Source organism: Ascaphus truei, chromosome 12, assembly GCF_040206685.1.
Source record: "Ascaphus truei isolate aAscTru1 chromosome 12, aAscTru1.hap1, whole genome shotgun sequence".
Taxonomy (NCBI): Eukaryota; Metazoa; Chordata; class Amphibia; order Anura; family Ascaphidae; genus Ascaphus; species Ascaphus truei.
In genome coordinates this window covers 9,923,245-9,929,758 of record NC_134494.1, presented here as the reverse complement: position 1 = coordinate 9,929,758, position 6,514 = coordinate 9,923,245, and the positions used below count along the sequence as shown (strand labels likewise).

Sequence of the window (6,514 nt, the reverse complement as noted above, 5' to 3'; positions counted from 1 at the left end):
TTAATTTGCATGGGAGGGACAAACTGATGTCTCTGCCTCTCTGCCTCTCTGCCTCTCTGCCTCTCTGCCTCTCTGCCTCTCTGCCTCTCTGCCTCTCTGCCTCTCTGCCTCTCTGCCTCTCTGCCTCTCTGCCTCTCTGCCTCTCTGCCTCTCTGCCTCTCTGCCTCTCTGCCTCTCTGCCTCTCTGCCTCTCTGCCTCTCTGCCTCTCTGCCTCTCTGCCTCTCTGCCTCTCTGCCTCTCTGCCTCCATGGCTGAACAGGTCTACTGTATACTAGAGCTCTAGACCTGTGAGCTAGCCTGTGTGATGTTGTCACAACGTATCCACGGACACATTGGGAATTGTGACATCATCATCATGATCATCACACAGACTGGCTGTCCTGTAAGAGACAGAAAGATAGATAGAGACACAGACAGAGAGATGCACTTAGAAATAGATAGGCCAAGGCACAGACTGCATTGGGCTTCTGTATCCTACAATGACATTTGAATGAAAAAGAATTTCAGGGGAGTTACATGGTGCATATTTTAATATGAGATCTATACTGTATATATATGTTGTATTACTGTACATCATTTATTTGCCTCCAAATATCCGCCATATGTGAAGGGGCGTAAGTCTAAAATTTGCCTTCCTAGGTAAGAAACTGTTCTTACATACTGTATGACGCAACTGTATGCCAAAAACCTATCTATGAACACAGGGAAAACACACTATTCTCTGTGTTAATAGCTACATTTCTTGGAGACCAAATACACTAAAAATCAGTGACACTGACTCCAAATCAGAGACAGTTGACATGTCTGGATTCTAAACACTATTCAGCATATGTACAGTATCAAGGCAAAAAGTGGTATGATTGCAGACCAAAACACTCTGCACCCTAGGAAGGAATGGGGGAAAAAAACGAATCACAGTGACCCAACCAATATGGCTGGTTAGCTCAGATGGTTAGAGCGTGGTGCTAATAACGCCAAGGTCGCGGGTTCGATCCCTGTACTGGCCAAAGTTTTACACGTATTTGACATATGTCTCTCTTTATAGACCCCTGACGAGTTAGTTTGAAGGATTATTCCTTTCGGAAGGATTGTTGATGCACTTTGTATAGACGCAAAAAGAGGGGGACAACATCCATCCTGTTGTAAGTGTGCAAAAAGAGTGATTTCTTTCTGTGCCACTCCATTTTTATTTTTAACAAATGGTACAGTATATATCACCTTGGTACTACAGTATATGCAATGTAAATATGTGGATGAACAGAGCATAGAATAAAGAAGAGAGCATAGAATAAAGAAGCAGCTAGCGCAAACAGTAATTATCACTGAAGTGACGTGAGTAATGCTAACGATTGAGAACCCCTGAATTGTAAGGATGGAAAAGATACCACCTGCATGTAGTACTTATGAACTCATGTAGTCATGGCAAGCAGACAGCACGTCGCCCCCTATTGGCTGCAATCCATCTGGGCTAAAAATAAAAACTATCTGCTGGCACGTTTTCTTTCTCAATCCGCCCCATTCACCAGGAAGAGAGACAGAAACAGTTCACCTCCGCATCCATTTCCTCTCTCACTTTAACGCTGGCTGCACCTGAGACAGTGGGAGGGAAGTTGAGAGATCAAAAAAGAGTCACAACCATTCCAAATCCTGTCCTATCAACAGGCTGCTGCTGTCTCTCTGCTCTCAAGGAATTTAATTTGCATGGGAGGGACAAACTGATGTCTCTGCCTCTCTGCCTCTCTGCCTCTCTGCCTCTCTGCCTCTCTGCCTCTCTGCCTCTCTGCCTCTCTGCCTCTCTGCCTCTCTGCCTCTCTGCCTCTCTGCCTCTCTGCCTCTCTGCCTCTCTGCCTCTCTGCCTCTCTGCCTCTCTGCCTCTCTGCCTCTCTGCCTCCATGGCTGAACAGGTCTACTGTATACTAAAGCTCTAGACCTGTGAGCTAGCCTGTGTGATGTTGTCACAACGTATCCACGGACACATTGGGAATTGTGACATCATCATCATGATCATCACACAGACTGGCTGTCCTGTAAGAGACAGAAAGATAGATAGAGACACAGACAGAGAGATGCACTTAGAAATAGATAGGCCCAGGCACAGACTGCATTGGGCTTCTGTATCCTACAATGACATTTGAATGAAAAAGAATTTCAGGGGAGTTACATGGTGCATATTTTAATATGAGATCTATACTGTATATATATGTTGTATTACTGTACATCATTTATTTGCCTCCAAATATCCGCCATATGTGAAGGGGCGTAAGTCTAAAATTTGCCTTCCTAGGTAAGAAACTGTTCTTACATACTGTATGACGCAACTGTATGCCAAAAACCTATCTATGAACACAGGGAAAACACACTATTCTCTGTGTTAATAGCTACATTTCTTGGAGACCAAATACACTAAAAATCAGTGACACTGACTCCAAATCAGAGACAGTTGACATGTCTGGATTCTAAACACTATTCAGCATATGTACAGTATCAAGGCAAAAAGTGGTATGATTGCAGACCAAAACACTCTGCACCCTAGGAAGGAATGGGGGAAAAAAACGAATCACAGTGACCCAACCAATATGGCCGGTTAGCTCAGATGGTTAGAGCGTGGTGCTAATAACGCCAAGGTCGCGGGTTCGATCCCCGTACTGGCCAAAGTTTTACACGTATTTGACATATGTCTCTCTTTATAGACCCCTGACGAGTTAGTTTGAAGGATTATTCCTTTCGGAAGGATTGTTGATGCACTTTGTATAGACGCAAAAAGAGGGGGACAACATCCATCCTGTTGTAAGTGTGCAAAAAGAGTGATTTCTTTCTGTGCCACTCCATTTTTATTTTTAACAAATGGTACAGTATATATCACCTTGGTACTACAGTATATGCAATGTAAATATGTGGATGAACAGAGCATAGAATAAAGAAGAGAGCATAGAATAAAGAAGCAGCCAGCGCAAACAGTAATTATCACTGAAGTGACGTGAGTAATGCTAACGATTGAGAACCCCTGAATTGTAAGGATGGAAAAGATACCACCTGCATGTAGTACTTATGAACTCATGTAGTCATGGCAAGCAGACAGCACGTCGCCCCCTATTGGCTGCAATCCATCTGGGCTAAAAATAAAAACTATCTGCTGGCACGTTTTCTTTCTCAATCCGCCCCATTCACCAAGAAGAGAGACAGAAACAGTTCACCTCCGCATCCATTTCCTCTCTCACTTTAACGCTGGCTGCACCTGAGACAGTGGGAGGGAAGTTGAGAGATCAAAAAAGAGTCACAACCATTCCAAATCCTGTCCTATCAACAGGCTGCTGCTGTCTCTCTGCTCTCAAGGAATTTAATTTGCATGGGAGGGACAAACTGATGTCTCTGCCTCTCTGCCTCTCTGCCTCTCTGCCTCTCTGCCTCTCTGCCTCTCTGCCTCTCTGCCTCTCTGCCTCTCTGCCTCTCTGCCTCTCTGCCTCTCTGCCTCTCTGCCTCTCTGCCTCTCTGCCTCTCTGCCTCTCTGCCTCTCTGCCTCCATGGCTGAACAGGTCTACTGTATACTAAAGCTCTAGACCTGTGAGCTAGCCTGTGTGATGTTGTCACAACGTATCCACGGACACATTGGGAATTGTGACATCATCATCATGATCATCACACAGACTGGCTGTCCTGTAAGAGACAGAAAGATAGATAGAGACACAGACAGAGAGATGCACTTAGAAATAGATATGCCCAGGCACAGACTGCATTGGGCTTCTGTATCCTACAATGACATTTGAATGAAAAAGAATTACAGGGGAGTTACATGGTGCATATTTTAATATGAGATCTATACTGTATATATATGTTGTATTACTGTACATCATTTATTTGCCTCCAAATATCCGTCATATGTGAAGGGGCTTAAGTCTAAAATTTGCCTTCCTAGGTAAGAAACTGTTCTTACATACTGTATGACGCAACTGTATGCCAAAAACCTATCTATGAACACAGGGAAAACACACTATTCTCTGTGTTAACAGCTACATTTCTTGGAGACCAAATACACAAAAAATCAGTGACACTGACTCCAAATCAGAGACAGTTGACATGTCTGGATTCTAAACACTATTCAGCATATGTACAGTATCAAGGCAAAAAGTGGTATGATTGCAGACCAAACACTCTGCACCCTAGGAAGGAATGGGGGAAAAAAACGAATCACAGTGATCCCTACCAATATGGTTGGTTAGCTCAGATGGTTAGAGCGTGGTGCTAATAACGCCAAGGTCGCGGGTTCGATCCCCGTACTGGCCAAAGTTTTACACGTATTTGACATATGTCTCTCTTTATAGACCCCTGACGAGTTAGTTTGAAGGATTATTCCTTTCGGAAGGATTGTTGATGCACTTTGTATAGACGCAAAAAGAGGGGGACAACATCCATCCTGTTGTAAGTGTGCAAAAAGAGTGATTTCTTTCTGTGCCACTCCATTTTTATTTTTAACAAATGGTACAGTATATATCACCTTGGTACTACAGTATATGCAATGTAAATATGCGGATGAACAGAGCATAGAATAAAGAAGAGAGCATAGAATAAAGAAGCAGCTAGCGCAAAAAGTAATTATCACTGAAGTGACGTGAGTAATGCTAACGATTGAGAACCCCTGAATTGTAAGGATGGAAAAGATACCACCTGCATGTAGTACTCTACACGTCGCCCCCTATTGGCTGCAATCCATCTGGGCTAAAAATAAAAACTATCTGCTGGCACGTTTTCTTTCTCAATCCGCCCCATTCACCAAGAAGAGAGACAGAAACAGTTCACCTCCGCATCCATTTCCTCTCTCACTTTAACGCTGGCTGCACCTGAGACAGTGGGAGGGAAGTTGAGAGGTCAAAAAAGAGTCACAACCATTCCAAATCCTGTCCTATCAACAGGCTGCTGCTGTCTCTCTGCTCTCAAGGAATTTAATTTGCATGGGAGGGACAAACTGATGTCTCTGCCTCTCTGCCTCTCTGCCTCTCTGCCTCTCTGCCTCTCTGCCTCTCTGCCTCTCTGCCTCTCTGCCTCTCTGCCTCTCTGCCTCTCTGCCTCTCTGCCTCTCTGCCTCTCTGCCTCTCTGCCTCTCTGCCTCTCTGCCTCTCTGCCTCTCTGCCTCTCTGCCTCTCTGCCTCTCTGCCTCTCTGCCTCTCTGCCTCTCTGCCTCTCTGCCTCCATGGCTGAACAGGTCTACTGTATACTAGAGCTCTAGACCTGTGAGCTAGCCTGTGTGATGTTGTCACAACGTATCCACGGACACATTGGGAATTGTGACATCATCATCATGATCATCACACAGACTGGCTGTCCTGTAAGAGACAGAAAGATAGATAGAGACACAGACAGAGAGATGCACTTAGAAATAGATAGGCCAAGGCACAGACTGCATTGGGCTTCTGTATCCTACAATGACATTTGAATGAAAAAGAATTTCAGGGGAGTTACATGGTGCATATTTTAATATGAGATCTATACTGTATATATATGTTGTATTACTGTACATCATTTATTTGCCTCCAAATATCCGCCATATGTGAAGGGGCGTAAGTCTAAAATTTGCCTTCCTAGGTAAGAAACTGTTCTTACATACTGTATGACGCAACTGTATGCCAAAAACCTATCTATGAACACAGGGAAAACACACTATTCTCTGTGTTAATAGCTACATTTCTTGGAGACCAAATACACTAAAAATCAGTGACACTGACTCCAAATCAGAGACAGTTGACATGTCTGGATTCTAAACACTATTCAGCATATGTACAGTATCAAGGCAAAAAGTGGTATGATTGCAGACCAAAACACTCTGCACCCTAGGAAGGAATGGGGGAAAAAAACGAATCACAGTGACCCAACCAATATGGCTGGTTAGCTCAGATGGTTAGAGCGTGGTGCTAATAACGCCAAGGTCGCGGGTTCGATCCCCGTACTGGCCAAAGTTTTACACGTATTTGACATATGTCTCTCTTTATAGACCCCTGACGAGTTAGTTTGAAGGATTATTCCTTTCGGAAGGATTGTTGATGCACTTTGTATAGACGCAAAAAGAGGGGGACAACATCCATCCTGTTGTAAGTGTGCAAAAAGAGTGATTTCTTTCTGTGCCACTCCATTTTTATTTTTAACAAATGGTACAGTATATATCACCTTGGTACTACAGTATATGCAATGTAAATATGTGGATGAACAGAGCATAGAATAAAGAAGAGAGCATAGAATAAAGAAGCAGCTAGCGCAAACAGTAATTATCACTGAAGTGACGTGAGTAATGCTAACGATTGAGAACCCCTGAATTGTAAGGATGGAAAAGATACCACCTGCATGTAGTACTTATGAACTCATGTAGTCATGGCAAGCAGACAGCACGTCGCCCCCTATTGGCTGCAATCCATCTGGGCTAAAAATAAAAACTATCTGCTGGCACGTTTTCTTTCTCAATCCGCCCCATTCACCAAGAAGAGAGACAGAAACAGTTCACCTCCGCATCCATTTCCTCTCTCACTT

The 6,514-nt window shown here is 43.8% G+C and overlaps 1 non-coding gene across 1 annotated transcript; it reads left to right on the top strand.

The window, feature by feature from the left end:
- The first annotated feature begins 2,579 nt into the window (after positions 1-2,579).
- Positions 2,580-2,653, top strand: TRNAI-AAU (transfer RNA isoleucine (anticodon AAU)). The gene has a single exon. It is a non-coding gene; the product is annotated as a tRNA-Ile (tRNA).
- The last annotated feature ends 3,861 nt before the right edge of the window (positions 2,654-6,514 follow it).